The 18,605-nt window shown below is 40.7% G+C and overlaps 1 protein-coding gene across 1 annotated transcript in view; it reads right to left on the reverse strand.

Annotated features, from left to right (window-relative positions):
* The window catches only part of COL21A1 (collagen type XXI alpha 1 chain), a 1,372,657-nt gene that overhangs the window by 974,374 nt on the left and 379,678 nt on the right, over nt 1-18,605 (reverse strand). The gene's annotated exons all lie outside the window — the stretch shown is intronic.

An 18,605-nucleotide genomic window follows, 5' to 3' on the forward strand; every position in this document is an offset into this window, starting at 1 on the left:
AGACATTACAAGGCATGTTTCTAAATGTTTCTCATTAATTTCCTCACCATGTCACCATGTCGATAGAGCTAATATTTTCTTTGGTTTTTTTATAATGCATATAACATCGAAATATAGCGGGCAGAGCTACCTGCATCTCGGTGCTTGTGGATTGAATTATACGTTTGCATGGGGATGCTTAACTAAGTCCTACACTGGCGATGCTGTCGAGAGTTTCGAGTCGAGAGAAAAGCAAGGTTTTGAGATCTTTCGGAAAGAAAGCTGGGGATTACAAGGAGCAAAGAGAAAGAGGGAGGTTGTTCCATAACTTTGGGCCAAGCAATGAAAAGCATCTGTTGCCCCTGGTAGAGCAACAACATCTATGGACAGCAAGTAGATCGGACTTTTGAGGATCGCGGGGATCATGAGAGTTGGCACAATTGAATATATTGGGCAGGATAATGTGAGGACAGTCCACATACACATTTATATACAAGACACAAGATCTTAGTAGGATTCGAGATTGTAAAGTGAGCCAGTGAAGGTTACACTTAGCTGAGGAGATTGGGGAATCTCTCAGCAATTTCAGAATTGACCGAATGGTTGCTTTTTGGGAACTCTGTAAGCATTGGAGCAGATACTTAGGTACAACCGTATTAAGGGCGTTTACATAGGCTAGCGTGAAATTAACCAGTGCTCCAACCATTGGTGCGCGGTCAACATGAGGAAAGCATGGACGGTCATGCCTGAAAAGTCGAATACTCAACAAAGCACATCTAACACCTTTGTTTAGTTAGTGACTTCTCAGAGTCCAGAGATTGTTACCATAGTTGCTAAGGTAGTCGGAAGACCAAACAGAGAATGTGTAAATTAAGGTCTTGTACATGGTGTTTGGGCCCATAATACATCAGCTCCGTTTTTGATGGATTGCACTGGAGATTATTCCTAGCTATCCAAGGCTTATTTTGGTTGAGACACAATTTAGGTTTGCTAAAGGTGTCCTTGGCTCCTGAATCTTTGGTATTAAGTTGCTATTGTCAAGATAAGAATGAAAATGAAAGTTAAAACTTTGAATGATGGACATTAATGGGGGTATATACATCTTAAAAAGAAGATGGGAAATGGGCGATTCTTGAGTAATGGGGGCGGGGCAGGAAACAAAAAGTCTGCTTGATCATATATTTGATTTTGACAATCTGTGTTCTACAGCTGAGAACACTGAGGAACCACTGCAGTGCTGCTTCTTGAATTGCAAGCATGTGTAGAGCGTCTGGATAGAAGTGTAGAGTGGTCATCTCTATAAAAAAGTGGTGGACATATCCAGCATGACCATTTAAGACAGATGACCTTGATCGGGATGGTGTAACAGGTCATCCCAAATGGCAATGAAAGCAGTTTCAGTGCCGTGCCTGGGAAGAAGATCGCATTGGAGAGAATCTAGGATCGGATTGCCCACGGTGAAATGTAAAAGTTGTTGGCTAAAATACATCTTCATCAAATTAGCTTTCCAAGGCAAACCTGCTCTTGCATGGTAGCAGTTAAACACAGTGGGATCAAGTTGGGCATTTTGTCACAAGGGGGGTAATAATAATAATAATGAGACGAAGAATGAAAATAATAATAAAGTGGTCTTGTAATACTGATGGATTAGAGACACAGTCATACAATTTCTGTACTTAGTTATGATTTTGAACTTTGCGAACGCAAACATATTCCATCATTTTATATTTCTTGTTCCTCCTATTTATCCTAGATATTTAGCTTAACAAAATATTATTATTAGACCACAGTTATTAGGTCTGTGGGTATGATAACAGGAGGTCTCAGCAACGTAGAGCTGCTGGCAAGATAAAAGTGCTGATGTTGGTTTAGAGCCCCAGGAGCACAGAACTATAATAATATTAGGTTTGTATAACGCCCTGGACAGATGTAGAATTACGGGTTGCCAAGAACTGGAGGAAGGCGGTAGGTAGTCCTCAAGTTTATTGCTGAGTCTGAACATTTCAAAAAGGTTTGTGCCATGTGACTGAGTATAGCAGGTGCTCAAAGGAGAAGCTGGACTGACTAGAAAAGTGAGATTGGATTGAGTGGAATTCACTCCGGAGGCAGGAGAAAGTGGCTTCCCAACACTGGAAAACCACCCAAGGCCACATTAGTACATAGTGATAAGTGGTTTATTCACTAGCTCAAATGATCTTATAAAAGAGCATAATTTCAGGTTGTGGACATGAGAAGGTTCCTGCTTGAAATGCAGAAGGGACATTCTCACAGTTTTGTATTGCAATGGAGTATAATAAAACAGCCCCTGTTTCTTGCTATTCTTTGAAATTCTATTATTATAACTAGCATTTTGGTAGCTTATCATCCTGTGTTTCTCAGTTTTACTGCATAACTAGCCTTTTGGTCACTTAGGACACATCTCAGTTGTACTTGGTTGTTCATCGCACGTGCCCATCCTACTGCAGCGCCTTCTGATCCCCTTCCTTCTGTTGTCATTCTGCAAATCATTCCTTTTCTCATACCTTATCTCACTCTTCTTTTCAACTCTTCTACTGTGGTCTTCCCCCAAGTTTCAAATATACAATTATAATACCCATTCTAAAGAAATCTTCTTCTATCAAATTTCCATCCTGCCTCCTCGAAAGAATCGTCTATGCTCAGGTCTCCTCCTTCCTGAACTTTCACTCTATTTTTCCTCCACTCCAATCTGGTTTTTGCCCTTTCAATCCGATGGAAACAGCCTCGCTTTCTGCCACAGAATATCTTCTATTCGCTCGCTTTATCATTTCTCCTGATCTTACTTGACTTATCAGTGGCATTTGACACGGCGGATCACTCTATTCTTTTTCATAGGCTTTCTTCCTTAGGCAACTCTGGCTATGTTCACAATTGGTTTCTTTCTTATCATTCTGGATGTTCGTACTGTTTTAATAGTGCTGACATGCTCTACATCCTATCCAATTGTTTCAGAGTTCTTTAGGGTTCTTTACGTGGCCCTCTTCTCTTCACTCTTTACACAATTCGTCTTTCTACTATTGTCTCTTCTTTCAATGGGCCTCATTACGACTCAGGCGGTAAGGGTTTTACGGCGGCGTAAACAGCGCCGACCCTTACCGCCTGATTCCGAGGTCCCTTAGCGCCATGGAGGTTTTAACACCTGCTTTTAGCAGGTGTTAAAATCCATGGCGCTAAGGGACCTTGATGTTAATTACGCCACCGTAATTTATGGTGGCGTAATTAACGCCTTCCCCACTCCCATTATGCCCTATGGGGCAAAATGGGAATGGGGAAGGGAAAATGGGAAAATGGGGATTTACCGCCCCGCCAAGGTTGGAATGGGGCGGTAAATCCGCCAACCACCATGGCGTAAACGTAGTTTACGCCATGGTGGTAAAGTCACGGCCCAGGCGGTAACTTACCGCCTGGGTCGTAATGAGGCCCAATTTCTCTTACCATTTCCCCATGATGACTTCATCACATGAGAGATCTCATCTCTCTCTTTCAACATCAGCCAGAAATCTTGGCATCATTTTCGATTCTTCTTTATCATTTTCTCTTCACATCTCTGCAGTTGCTTCGACTTGTCTTTTCGTAAATAGGTACATACGTAAATTCCACTTTTTCCTTACTTTTAACACCACTAAACTTGTCTCCAGTGTAATTTTTTCTCGTTTTGACTATTGTTCATCTCTCCTTCTCGGACTACCTGCTTCTCATCTTGCTCCACTTAAATCTTTCTTCAACACTTCTATCTGCCTTATTTGTTCTCTCTCTCTCTCTCTGGGAATCCATTACTGGTTCCCTCCAGGCCTTACAATCACTATCTTTTGTCTCTCGCCTCAAATTTCATTTTCTCTGTCTTGTGTTTAAATCTGTATATTCTATAGCCCCTTCCCATTTGTATTTGTTGGTGCTCTAGTATCATCCTACCTGTTCATTGCACTCCAAATCTCAATTCTTTCTGACCAGTCCTCATCCTCCTTGTGCCCAGTCACACTTCCAGGCCATCATTACGACTTTGCAGATAGCCATGCCGCTATTGTCGGCATGGCTGCCGCCAAAATCGGTTCCGGGTCTGGGTTCCCAGAATGGGGAATTACCAGGCCATTCCGAGTTCGGGGGGCCCGGTAATTCCTCCCTTCAGGAACCTGGGCCCAGACCTTCCCCATTCCCATTCAGCCGTTGAGGGAACAAACAATGGGCCGATTATGAGCGGCCCGTTGTTTGCTCCCTCTTCCCCTCGCGGGACCCGCTCTGTACGTCTGGTAAAACCAGACGTGCAGAGCGGGTCCCGTGAGGGGACCTCGTAATCAGGCGGTACGGGGTTGACGGCACCGGCACCTTTACCAGCGCCGTTAACCCCTTACTGCCTGACTTATAATGAGGCCCCCAATCTTTCTCACTCTTGGCCCCTCAACTATGGAACTATCTTCCTCTTTCTATTCAGTCTGTTTCTTCCTCTACCTCATTTCTTTTCCAGTTAAATTTTAATTTACTTTCCACCGCATAATGAACATTGCTTACAAATGGTTGTTTAGCCATACCGTATGACTATTGCTCTGTAAAGCACTCAGCGTTAGGAATTATATGCATTTTAATAAATTAGAAGTTTTAAAAACAAATACTGTTTAATTAGCAATTTTGTTTTACTGTGAGTCTACACCTCTCAATTGTACAGTGCCGATGGCATTTTTAGTCACCCATTAGAGTGTGATTCTCAATTCAAATTTATAAATGCATCCTTGTCTCGGGAGGATAGCTATGGGGCAACGAGCTTGCCTTGGAAGCAAGACGACATGGAAAAATGCAGGTTTGATGCCTGCATCTGTGCTTGAAGACTTCTGGGTATTAAGCATGTTATAAATAACCAATTATCATCCTTACCCTAAGTCTTTCATTTGCACATCACCCAATTCCACCACTGTACCCTTCTCCTCAACCTCTCCCCTGTTTTCTATCCACTATTTCCCATCCTTCTATTCTTCCTTTCTGCCCTTGCATTCCTATGTCATACTTCTCTCTTACCTTCTACTCCTCCTCCAGAATACTTCTCTCACTGCCCCAGAAGATAGCGCACACTCTTTACTAACCTTTCTCTCACTCCCTGTGGAATCATCTCCCTCATCCCTTCTTCCTCAACTATTCCTTTTGCATCCCAACCTTTTTCGCCCACCATGAAAATGCCTCCTTGTCAACTTAAATTCTCTAACCTCATCTTTGCACCCACGGTCCCCTCTAATAATCCTTCCATCCCCTCATCTTCCCCCACCACACTTATATTCTGGCTCTTTGATATGAAATCAATATGCAATCAAAACCTCCTTGATCACTGATCACTTTGATTCTCACAACACTGCACTGGTTTTCAAGGGCACCACTGAGACTTGGAACAATGGGCAACATTATTAAAGTCTTCTTTCAGAGACACATCTTTTTTATCTCTATTGAAAGAAGCAAAGGTTTTGACATTATTGAGGAAGGCACACCTATATTCAGCTGAGCTAGTAAATTTTAGACCTGTATCTAATCACCTGTTCCTGAGTAAAGTTATGGACATAAAACCCACCTTTCAGTAGCCTAATCATTTAGAAATAAATCATTTTTTGACTGGTGCCCAATCTGGCTTCCACACTCTACATAGTACAGAGACCTCAGTACTTATCAATTGAGAAACATAGTTTGAGATCAGAGATAAAAATGATCAAGCAGCACATATTCTTTCAGATTTGTTGGCTGTGTTCGACGTGGTGGGTCACACTATCTTGTTAAATTGTCTTAGGTCAGTGATGCATTTCACTGGAACAGCATTACCTTGACTGGAATTCTATTGAAGAGATCTAAGGCAGAGGGTTCAGAAGAGTTGCTTCCTCTCTCCTAGTGGTAGTTTATTTTGTGGTGTGCAACAGGGCTCTGCACTGTCACACCTCCCTTTTCATTCATATGTGTTTCCTTCGTAGTAAATCATACTAGATAGGAGTTTTGATGGCCAGCTATGTGCAGATGACAATCAAATCGTGGTGGACTTCCATGGGAGACACTGTGGTAGAGCGGTGGCGGAATGTCTAGTGTTGGCTGGATAACCGTGAGTGATAGTCAACAGTGAAAAGTGCACATTTTCACCTGTATAATATTAACAACTGTTGGCATCTTCTTGAGAAGAACTGTCTTGATCTTTTAGTTCAGGTAGTTGTACTATCGAGAATACAGTATTGTATGTCGATTTATCTACTGATTTCTAAGAAAGCACTATCCAAACTTCAAGCAGATCAAAATCTTGTGGTTTGTGTTATTCAAGGTTGAACAAATTCAAGCATATCTTTCAGGCTTGTTGGTCTTTAGGCTGGCTGTCGGTAACAGATCAAATTCAACTTTGTACCCTCACAAGGATTTGGAAGATAGTAAATGGTCTTGTCACTGAATACTTGTTCAGCTTGGCACAGCAATATAACATTATTCCAGATTGCTTAGAACAAATGCTAAGGATCTACTACAAGTGCAGTGATTAAGCATTCTGCCATTTGGTATGGTGTTAGATCGCTTCACACTTCAGGATGTCGCCTATGGAACAATCTTCCAATATGTGAACAACACTTTACAAGTTTGTATGTGTCACCTGAAACAATACTTATCATCTTTCCATGTTCCCTAATGTAGGTGCTGTAGTATTTTCACCTACATCTGGAATTAATTTTGACAAGCCTTTGTTTTTATAATTTATGGTTTTATTGTGTGTTTTATTTATTTTAATGTTTGTTCCGGTGATAAGATAAGTTTAAAAAATACATTATTACTTCTAATGCTTCTGGAATGTGGTGTTTTTATTTTTCTTCTCCTTTCTTCCAGAGGCAAACCAGCTTCTTCATCGTCTAACTGGCAAATACAAAGTGCGTTATTTGTAAAATAATATGTGCCAGGGCCCAAATATTTTCAAGCACATCTGGGACACATTGATGCAGACAACTCCCGGCTGGCTGGTACCAACACCCATGGCTGTGCCTCAAAGTGTCAGCATATTTAGGGTAAAACCTGCAACTCCTAAGGGCTATTGCGTGTGATGGATACACTACCCATGGCAGATGTGCAATTTATAGATACCAATCGACATAAAATAATATATTCTAGTTAAAGGCAAATGTTTCAGTGATTCTTTAAATACATCATCGTTGTTAACATTTTGCTCAGATTCATATAGGTAGCAAGTGGAACATGTTCACCATCTATCCACAGAAACCATGCTTTCCTCCTATTGTAAATGAATTGACAAGTACAGGAAAAAAGTTTCCTGAACTGATGACATTTCCTGTCAAACACTGCAGCAAAATATTTGTGTATAGGTTGGCGCTCATGGCAGACACTCCTTTTAGGCAGTAGCCTTTTCCCTGGCTTTGCCCCTGGCTGGTGACTGTCCTGTCAATCGACACTGCAATAGCAGACCTGCACCACTATCGTGCAGGATGACGGGAGCACCCAATATTGTCACCTTCCAACTCATTGTTATACATGGAACTAGCCCAGCGCTGCTTATCTAGGGCATTAGGTTCAGGAATAAGAATGAACTGGCCCAGGATGAAGAGACTGCACCCAGTGCACACTGCTGCTCCTTGTTGTTTGACAACTACTGAATGAGAGTTAAAAAAATAAAGTTTCTAAAACACCATATCATAATCAGAGTCTGAGAAAGTCTGAGAAAGTAAGTGTTGGGGCTTGGAAATAAATGCTGGGGGCTGAACCTGGCAACCACCCCCAGAAATGTAGCAATACAAACACACATATACGGATGCACACACAGAAAACACACACACACAGAACGGAGACACACACACACACACACACACACAAACACACAGAGACACTAGGTGAACCTGGGTGGATTTGTAGTAAAGTAACATTACAATGCATGACGCATAGGAATTAACGTGGTCACATTGTCATTACTGGTGAATTTATTGTTTGTGCATTCATCTCACATTTTTGCATTTGCATGCAAACAATGAAGGCTGGAGATGAATTCAGCTGAACCCGAAACACCCGATTATCACTGTATTGGGGCGATTTAGGTTCAGCCAAGTTTTTAAGAGATTTGAGTGACAGATTCAGTTTGAGTTTAGGATCATTTTATACTAATGAAATGTTGCTGTAAACATTGGGTTGAAGAGGTCAGGCCTTTATGTACAGCACATGTTCCAGGCAAACATAGTATAAATGTAATGGAATAGATCAGAACCTTTCCTGCCATAGATACTCAAAGAAAGAAAAGCATCAAAATCACTAGTGACTTGCAACTGGCTGTTTCTTCAATGTAACCAAAATTAAAATTGGTTAAAAGAAAAGTAATGCAAACAACAAGTGTGCAGAGGTTGCATTTCTTATGTGCATTTCCTTGGCAAATGTGTTGGTAACCTTCATTTCAAAAGGTGGCCTGCACATTTCCAGTGAGCTATGACGTGCTGGTCTGGCCGCTTGCAAACGTATATTGCACTGAATTATAATCTGACAAAAGTGCAATGCCCTGAATTGTGAACAGTTCGATATGTGTAAATGGTGGCTAAACTGACAACTTAATATACCATGCTTTATGAAACAATGTGATTGTATTTTTCAATATAGATAATATTTGAACCAATTTCCAGATCAGAGTTCAGCTAGGAGTATCTAATATGATATATTTCATAGACAAGAGATGTAGCAGTGGTGTGTTTTGCTTGGACATTAGTGATTGGAATCAGAATCTTTCACAAACTGGAAATTGTTGTACCTTATGATTGCCACAGTTGCTTTTGGGAATTCCCTGATATTTTGCTGACTTTAGACTGGGATGTGCACTCAAGGTGGAACCAGGATGGAATGTATATGCTAGGAGATATGTCACGAATGGCAGGTATGTTTCACTTCCGGAGTTTCCAAGAAAGTTTAGCACTAACTAGAAAGTAATGTTGCAAAGCGATCAGATGCTAGAGGCATTCTGATGTAAAAGTCACACTTAACCCATTAAACCTGATTTGCATCCTGGTCCACAGTTTCCTGTTCATTCATCCAGCAGCAGATTCTTAGTGTAAATCTTGTACAAATCAATCCAGCATAATGAAATATCTTTGTGCTTGAAGGCTAGGAGTAAATGGGATTTAGCCCATGGTATTTCACTAACAGATGAGCAATGGCTGTGTCATATGCCCACCGAGCAGGTACAATTTAACTCCTGATTTAGGCTAATCCAATTTAAGACCCTGAGTTTACTCATACCATGGCGCATACCCTGACTTACTTGGCAAAAGTCCAGAATGAATGCAGCATTAGTCCCTGGCATCCTTTCCCCTGGGGCAATGCTTCTGCGCATGATGTGGGGCTGTCCACACTTAATCACTTCTGGGATTCAGAGGAGGACACGACTACAAGCATCACAGATGTTCATGTCGACTGGCACCTGCAAAATACTTTGTCGGCTAAATCTGCAAGGTATCCATTTCCACTCTCAAATTCTTTCAATTAGCTTGTTTGATTGCTAGGCACTGTATAATTCAGTACTGGACTCTCAAAGCTGAGCTCCATCACTTTAATTTGTCTATGGTGCCCTTTGGGCAATGTTCTAAGTAGATATGAGCTATCCTATGCAACTGCTTGATCCAACAACAAGACCTGGTGTAACAGATTGGTGGAGTTTGGTTTACCATGACACTGCATCCTTCAATGTCAATTTGTTTCTAAATCCTTTTTGGAATATAATATGGGCAATGCTATGTTGTGTTTTTCTGATTCTGCTGAAATTGCAGTATCCTTCCAGTGGTTTGTCAAGTCAATCAATAAAGTAATAGAAAAAATACACCCAAGTAGTTCAATTAGTTGAGACACCATACAGAATACTTAATAGCCAATGTGGTAATTCAGAAAATGAGGACATGTTGTAAAGACAATGCTCCTCATTTGTAGTATATAATTAGTTGGGATTGTAACAAATGACTATTGTGCCTACACCCACAGAATAATTGGTAAACACACTTTTTTTAATTAAAAAAATGTATCTAATACTATCTCTTGTTTCAGTGGATTAGGCTGAATCTGTAGAAGAGGATTTGACCCTCAACCATGTGTAAACCAATATACCTATAAGCACAAGTTCCTGGTCAATAGAAGCGCCAAATTCACCCTGTTGATAGGAGATGTTAATAATACCATTCAATAACCAATACTCATAAATAAAGTGGGTTTGCAAATACATTATTTATATATTTTGCAATAACAGAAAAGTTCAACAAATCAACAATGTATCTTGTAAATATGCTGTGCAGGGGAAACCATCACAAAGCGGGAACTTTACAGCAACAGTGCGCCACTGCCTGTGAAACCTCAGCACACCAGTGAGTCCACCCAAAGTCATTAGGGACCCAGAGCTGTACCAACAGACCAGGGAGCAATTAAGCAACCATTTTGAATACCGACCAAACAAAGTAAAAAGAAATAATTTAAACAATTCCCCATACATGAAATGGCAAGGTGGGGAAAGTTGGAACAAGCTTTACCCTAAGCAAATGAATACTAAAGAAGATATAAAAATGCAGAACCTGCACAAATTCCCATACATGAAGCAGAGACACAGTGAAGTAGTATATCTGTGTTGAATTAAAGTACAGTGAATTCAAGAAGAAAACCTGGTTAAAGGAACACACAAGACAGTGAACATTGGGAGGCAGGATACCTGGCCGGAGAGTATACCAGGAGGTCCAGTAAAATGTGCATACAGAGTGAAAAAGATTCCTGGCAGGGGAGTATACCAGGAGGTCCAGTAAAACTGCACAGAGAGAGAAAGAATTCATGGCAGAGGAGTATACCAGGAGATTTGTTAAAGGTGTGTGAAGAAGCTTGTTTTGTTTTTGCAAATTAAATGGTAAAGTGGTATAGCAGAGATACTTTTGCCATTGTAACAGAATTATTATTTAAAAGGGACATTTCTTTAGCTATCCTTTAGGAGCTATTCTTTGGGAGTGATGCCTTTACCATTCTTGAGGAACTATTATTTGAAAAGGACACTTTTGGCTATCCTTAAGGGGCTGTTGTTTGGAAGACACACTTTTGCTATCCTTAAGGAATTGTTATTTGAAAGAGACACTTTGCCATCTTTGAGAAGTTATTATTTGAAAGAGACACTTTTCTAATGTACTTAAATAATCAGGGGGAGGAGAAATCACCCTCTATCCAAGGACTTGGAAAATACAATTTTTTTTAGATTTTTCTATTTCCCTTATTTCTGAAACACTTTTTGCCAACAATAAGCCATGTTCTTGCACTTTTGGTATTCATTTTAGTGTGAGGGTTGGCGTAGTATGTTTTGGACACAAAGACGCTTCATATGTTTGACGACGAGACACAAACAGACCTTTAGTTTTTGTTTTCTAGGTAGGGAAATTCTCTTTAGGATAGGGGCAGAGATGCCTCTATCCAACCATTATATTTTAACAAAGATGTCTGATGTTGAGAACATTACACTGTGTGTCTGCCTCTCAGAACAGCTTGAAGCAACATATGTTTGTAAACTCTGCTCTGTATACCTAGGAGTTGACAAGGATAATTGATTTAATATTTTTCTCTAACAAATAAATATCCGCCTACCAACAATATTGATTGTGAAACTTTATGTAACATTGAGAGGGCAATATCTATTTGAAATTTCCAATCACTACCTTTATTTGATCATGTAATTTATTCAGAAAAAAATGAATTTTGGCTTTTGTCAGGAATACTTTAGTGACACATTGGACACAAATTGTACTAATACACTGTGATTTATATATTGGGCATATCACATACATAAAGTAAATTAAGATGAAGAAGTACCATGATGTTCATTTGGGCCAATAACACCCCCTTGATCTACCGAATCACCATGTTAGCGAGAGGCAGTTGTGAAGGTTTAAGGTTTGTGATGAACATTTTTTATTTTACTGTATAGAATTTTAATGCGTGTTGTTTCTTTTTTACACCCATTTTGTTTGCAATTTGCTCTGCACCATTGTGATGAACATGAAATAATTGACATTTACTGGCTAGGTGACCTGTATGTATAATGTTTCTCCTTACGATTTATAATCCTGAAAAATGGATTGCCAAAAACCTACTATATGACAAAATTGATCAAATAAAAAAATCTGGATACACACATTTGGTCCTGATGATAATAAATGTCAAATGTATAATTGGCATACACTTGAAAAAGGCCAGTGTGCAAAACACTTGTCCACACAGTCCACATGAAACAATATAGCATAATTAGGATTGAGAAATAACCAGATGAATTCTCAAATGATTTTAGACATGGAAACTGTCCATTTTATACAGTTGTCAACAGACCACTTGACACAATTTAATATAATTAAGAATGTGAAATAACCTGGTGATTGTTGAACTTGAAAAAAGTCCATTTGACGCAGTCCGGCATAATTAATATTGAATGAAATCCAATTCGCTATTTGATTTTATCTAGTCATTTACAATGGGGAATTTTAAATTGCTGACCCTTCGTCAAATATTCAGCAAAGAGTAGATTTAATATGTGAATTATGAATGTGTTAAAGTTTCATTTGTTATTGCAAAATATAAAAATGTATTCACATATTCACGTAACTTATGACAATCGATTATAAAACTGTATTAATAACATCTGCCATTAATACAGAGCATTTTTCTATTGACCAAAAATAATATTGTACTCATTTAGATTATGGTGGTATTTCTAGAGGCAACACCAACAAACTATTTTTACTTTACCGCCACTTGGTTTACTGTTAAATCTGACAAATTATGAGTGGCGGTGTGATAATGCTACAAAAAACATCCAGCTAAGTGCTGGAAGTTTTTTTCTGCAACTACCCATCTGACCTCAGAATATGGTGGTGAGCTAAAAGTATCAGTAAGTGTGTTGCTGACACTTGTTTCCTTCATCTCCATACGTATTAATAAAAAGGACTGATGTACTTTAAAAGGGCAGTCATGCTACCTATAGGAAAAGGGGGTGTTTTGGCTGACTCAGTTCAACAATAGTCTACATCTTCTGGGAGGCACACTAACATTGACAATGTGGTAAGGCCTTTGGGATTGCAGTAGATGGGGCAAAGGTTGGGACCAGACAATAAGACAGTAAATATAGAAGAGAATTTGCCTCCAGGGAAAAATAGACAACCTTCTTTGAAGTCTGTATGCTGATAGGGGCTTAAACCCCTTCATACACTGTAGTGCTCCTGTCAGTACTCTTCACTAAGATTTGCTTTCATGACTTAGAATTCGTACCAGCTCTTCTTGTGAAAGCCCTGCCCTGTCAGTTCCCAGTGACAATGTATCCCGACATCTCCAGACAACAAATATACCGGTTTGTGGATTCAGCCAAAGCAGCCAAACAGGGGAAACATTACATAAGAGGCTTGGGCACAGAAACACGCACAGACACACACACACACACACACACATGCACACACACGCTCACACACATACATTCCATAGAAACTCAGTGAAGTGATGTAAATGCGATGTAAGCAACACAGGTTCCTTTGAAGATTATACAGAATTGAGTTCCCTGAGTACTAGGGTGATAGGTTTAAGTTATTTTCACCAGTGATAAGGTCAGCTAAATTTGTTTGCCAGTCTTCAGGGGTCACAGGTCGTCAAGAGGATGGTAAAGCTATCATCTAAATGAGAGAGAGTGAGACATGATACCAGGCTCTCTGTGGTTTGTGTTTTTTTTGTTAGTGTGTCTTGAATGAGAGGTCCCTATTAACTGCACGCCCAAGGGACTTTGCAAGTGATGTGAATGGGCTAGGCTCCGTCAAAATCCATCCTCTGTCATCCGACACTGGATGTAGTGCTGCACTGAGCAGTTTGCAAGGGAAGTTCTTTCTTTTTGGGGTCAGTTTTAGGTAGACACTTGACTTTCAGGTTGTAATAAGGCAAAGGCAATGTTTCTCACAATAGATGCAATTCACAATGATTGTTCTTAAATTGAGTTGTTTGTTGTCTGCACATGTTGGTAGTTGTTAATTTCTGGATTTGATAGAATAGGAAGCCAGGGGGATCCACTGACTAAAATGTATAGAGCATCATCAGTCACGTGGGGGGGGGGGTGCCAGAATTCAGCAGAAACACAAATGCATGAACCAACATGCTACTAAAAGAACAACAGAGGCTCAGTTGCAACTGTGAACTGAATGGAAGCAGTGCTGTTTGTGTGGTAAAGACCGCATTAAAGAACAGGCGTAGGAAGTGTTCTTGAGCTACAGTTCCATTGCTGTTCTCCTTTCTTTGGAAATACATATTAGTTTGGGCAACCCCTTTAATTATTGACATTGGATTATGATGTGTCCTTAGTGCAATTCAGAGACATGTTTGAGCATAACCTAGTGACACAAACAGCACATATAGGATCCTTGCTCTAAAACAAGGTTTCATGGAGCCAGTCACATAAATGGATTGCTTCAAGCAATTGCAATCAGTTGCACAGTGGACGAATGTCTCAGAAGCAAACTCATTTAATGTTGGATTGAGAGATTAATCCAAAGCCTTACTATCAGTAGTACAATCACTAAAGAGCACATTCGTCTCCTCTTACAGAAGCTTCCAACTGGGTGGTTGGAAAGAGATATAGAGAGTCAAAAGCATACACTCTGGACCAAACCCCTGGTGCCCACACTTGCTGTGGTGCCCTAGGAAAGAAGTGAAACTATGCGACCAGTAATCTTATGGGAACTCTCACCCAAACCTAAAAGGAGAGCCACAAACCAGAAAACCAATGCAGTTGCAGCAAGGTTGGGCATTGCATTTGAAAATAACCCAATTTGGTGGGAAACACTAGAGCTGGAGCATGGGAGATGGACATAGGTCTAGGCAGGAGTTCTTCAGCTGGTTCCAATTTGCTATCATTATTTTCTTCAACTAGTCTTGGCTCTGTAAATTGGCCCCGACTTTCCTATTATCTTAGGAACATCCAAGCTGTCCCAGCACAATCCATGTATATACTGTGAAGACCTAATGGTGACATTCTGCTCAACATGATGTAAGGAGAATTACAGTCTTAGAAAAGGGGAAGTATCTAGTCAATCTATTGGGGGGGGCAATATGTGCTAAAGTGTAAACACCCAATGGCTAACCATCATAATAGAAAGACTTTCTGAATGTGTTTCTTGATAAAGAAGCTGGTCAACTATGCCCCAATATAGAATATGAGTGCCCAATTCACTAACTGCCTTATTCCAAGATACTGCATGATTGTATCTATGCCCTCACAGTAAAAGACATTGTAGAATTGAGGTGATAGTTAGATCAAAACTCAAATAAAGGATTTATTCAGTATTCAAGCTCTCAAAGACCACCCCCAATTTCTTGGCTCCAAATACAATGTGTCACTAAGACAATGACTGCACTTTTGTGAGTAAAACAGGATAAGCTACGTAATCAGTATCATCTAACATTAATTTCGGAATTGATGGACCAGTTAAGATTCTGAACATTCTTTTAAAATTTTGAATTATGACGTGCATCAAGTACCGCTCCAAGTATCGCTGTTTGCAGGCTACCCCTGCTGCTTAGAACTTGGAATACTGCTACTGGATACATCCTATGTTTCTATTGGACTATTTCTTCTGGTAGCCCCACCCCAATTACCCAGAAGACCTTAAAACCTCCTGTCCGCGCGCATCTGCGTGTGCGCATCCAAGTACCGTTCCAAGTACCGCTGTTTGCTGGCCACCCCTGCTGCTTAGAACTTGGAATACTGCTACTGGATACATCCTACGTTTCTATTGGACTATTTCTTCTGGTACACTGAAGGATATTACCTTGATTATTATTTACTTACCTTACCCACTTTGATTTAATAATTATAACATTTAAATTGTTATTTTTTAGGTAGCCCACCCCCAATTACCCAGAAGACCTTAAAACCTCCTGGCCGTGTGCATCTGTGCATGCGCATCTGGGTGTGCACATCAAGTACCGCTCCAAGTACCTCTGTTTGCTGTTCGTTGGCTCGCCAGCTCACAGCTTCTCTCCGTTCCTTAGTGGCAACCCCTCTTTTCCACTTCAAATATCTTGCGGCGCTCCCTGTTACACTACATGTAGATCAGCCGATGTGTCAACGGTAAGCCGCTACTCGCCTATTACTTCCTCTCCTCTCTTTATCTCCTTTTCTATTTTCTTCAGCCAGTCACGTACTGAGAGCCGCTATCCATCCCGCCCACAGTCAGCACTCAGAATCGGTGCCTGTTTGTTTCAAAACTTGATCACGGCTGTCACCTAACATCTATACTTCAATGTACATTTCCACTTCAATCTTTATGAAAAAAGCGAGCGACTTGTGCAGCGGCTGTTGTAATGATTTGACATCGGCTGTACTTACATGCACAAGCATTGACTCATTAATATGCTCTGGTAGAGCATCCTATGAACCGCCAACAATAGAAGCCCCAACTGCCACCCACTTTCATACCAACACTTACCATGCAGCACAAATCCAATCTGCTGAGCTCACTAGCTCCCTTATTTCCTCGCCCTTGGAACCCTATAATTACAAAAACGTGATGAGTTCGGAGGAAGGGAGATTCGGTGAAGTCTTCAGTAGTTGTTCTGACTCCCCTGCCTTCCATGTCCTACCTAGCGACCAGCCTGACACTACGGTGCGTAACATGGCAGTGCTCGATGATCAGGTCCGTCGCTCCATTGGTATGCTAACGCCCCATGTCTTTGGATCAGGCATTACGAAAACGTTATCAGCCTCCATAATGACGAAAGACCAAACCCCGCTCCATGCCGGTACCAAGCCTATGGATGCTGACATAAATATGGAACCTCCTCCTACTCAAATGCTATTCTCCCCTGATTTTCCTGATCCTCGACTCAAACATCCAGACTCTGACTCTTTTGACCATCCTAACTCATTGGAGAACACTGAAGACAGGTCTCCTCAAACTTCCCCAGTGATAATTAAAATCCTTGATCTCCTTGATAAAGGGCATGCCTTATCTCATCTGGAACTGAGAAAAATTAAAGACATATAATGCAACATATGTGCTCCAAAATGGTTAGGATGGAAGGCTTTATAATAGCTGCCCATTCTTTAAGAAATATTAGAGATCACTCTAATATTAACCAGCCAATGAAATATCCATCCTCTTTAAACCATCAAAGCACGCAATTTAACTCTGACTCTCTGCAGTTACCTGACTCAATAATACCAACTTCGTTACCATTGACTCTTAACTCGCCCCCCTCCCTTCTAACTCGAACATCTGCACTTGCAGCACTGAGCTGAAATAGTTGAAAACATCAATCGAGGAGATCAATTTAACAATCACCCAATACTTCTTGATGCCCGTCCAACACAACAAACCTTCAGATAGCCCGTCGGTTCTCTTGAAGGCGTTAGATCGCATGAAACAGGATCCAATATGCCCCCCTTGATGACAACCCGGGATTCTTTTCCCATAGTACCAAAAGGACGCACATGAGGGCTGTGAAATGCTATGCAAAAAGATGCAAAGATGCACTCCTAAACGGTAAAAAAAACATGATGGACTCTGATAACTCTTTAACAGATCCTAGCAAGGTCCCTATCGCTCCTATTCCAGCTCTCCTGGCTAATATTACTGATGAAGATCTTATAGATCTACAGCAACTAACCAAAGAAAGCCAGGAAGCTCTGATTCCTATCCTGACTATTAAATCTGGGACATCTGCATTACCTAAAAACAAAAAACATCTGCTACCTGACAAATTGGGACAAACTCATTTGTCATCACTGACGGATACTCCTGTCTCTAAAATCCCTAAGCATCTTATTTGCAGCACAAATGGGTCTTCAAAAAGCATTGATATGAAAACCCAAGTAAATGACCCATCAACAAAAACAATAAAAACAAATCCGAATAGTTATTTTCCGGTGTGTGGGAGGAGTCGCACTACTATAGATTCCTCTCGGATTGGCATAAATACAAATGTATCATACTCCATAGGAAAATTATATAGTGAAGCATGCTTGAATGACCCTCCTCCATCATCGGTTACTGCTAAATCATCGGGTCCCCCCCTATAATAATAGACCAATTGTTGTTAATGGAGGGAGTAAAGTCAGGGTCCTATCGAATGACCACGTTCCTCTAACAACTGGCAATGCAATCTGCCAGAAGGGGAACCTGTCTGGCTCCCTGACCTCCCCCTCGGACAACCAACCCATATCTGTACACTTCCCAGGAACAAGCAAGCCCCTTCCTGAGGAACCTAGTAACAATTAGTTTACTAATAATCGCTCTGCCACTTTGGAAGTACTGAGAAAAGCCATCCAAGATGATGTTATTTTGGTGGAAATGATAGCCAACGCTATGGCATTTGACTCATGCCCCAGCACTGAGAGCAATCTCTCGCCTAAAAATGTAGGTGATAAAATGGTCGAATTGCCTGCAAACGTACTCCCTACCGATGAATCTATGGCTTTTTCATTAGCAACTGGAACCAACCACCAACCAGTAAAGTCCACATAATCGGTCTTGAAGGACGTATTGCCTCTCTTGGCCATTCTCTAAGATATCGTACATTTCTTCTGGCCCTGTTCTCACAAATTCCTCAATTAAGGATGCTAAAATCAGAAGATATGCTGA

The sequence above is a fragment of the Ambystoma mexicanum genome, chromosome 4p (genome assembly GCF_040938575.1).
Source record: "Ambystoma mexicanum isolate Mex_15411 chromosome 4p, UKY_AmexF1_1, whole genome shotgun sequence".
In the NCBI taxonomy this organism is placed as follows: Eukaryota; Metazoa; Chordata; class Amphibia; order Caudata; family Ambystomatidae; genus Ambystoma; species Ambystoma mexicanum.